Consider the following 458-nt stretch of genomic DNA (forward strand, 5'->3'; position numbering starts at 1 on the left):
GGCCACAGAGGCCGCGTCCCCGCCGCGGGGCAGGGCGAGGCCGGAGCGCCTGCGCACTCGCGCCCTGCACCGCCCCTGCGCCTCCGAGTGCACGCAGCCCCACGTGACCCGCCGCCAGTACCCAAGATGGAGGCTGCGGTGACGCCTGGGCCACTCCGCGCCTCAGCCCGCGCTCCACTGCGCCCCCTGCAAGCGCGAGTGAGGGGCGCAGGCACGCGGTGCTGACCGCTGGGCTGCTCTGCGGACCGTCGAGCGGGGATGGTCACGGCCCGGGTCAGTGTCCACAGTGGCTATCAGCCCAGCTCCCTGCGCTTTTTCTGTCGCGAAGCGCCAAGCGGCTGGCGTCTGGAGCGTCATTTGGTACGCCCCGCCCCCTGGAGTGGCAGCTCCAACGGGCAATGGGATCAAGGACGTGTGAGGGAAGGCGGGCATTTTTGAAGCAGCTCGGCTTCTCACGG

At 71.2% G+C, this 458-nt stretch overlaps 1 protein-coding gene across 1 annotated transcript in view; it reads left to right on the forward strand.

The window, feature by feature from the left end:
• Positions 1 to 127: 127 nt before the first annotated feature.
• Positions 128 to 458, forward strand: part of HDAC4 (histone deacetylase 4) — a 318,469-nt gene continuing 318,138 nt past the window's right edge. The window contains exon 1 of the mRNA XM_027773229.1: positions 128 to 360. The gene's annotated coding sequence lies outside the window, so the exon portion shown is untranslated. The remainder of the gene's footprint in view (positions 361 to 458) is intronic.

This window comes from Tupaia chinensis, unplaced genomic scaffold (assembly GCF_000334495.1).
Source record: "Tupaia chinensis unplaced genomic scaffold, TupChi_1.0 Scaffold000332_1, whole genome shotgun sequence".
Taxonomy (NCBI): Eukaryota; Metazoa; Chordata; class Mammalia; order Scandentia; family Tupaiidae; genus Tupaia; species Tupaia belangeri.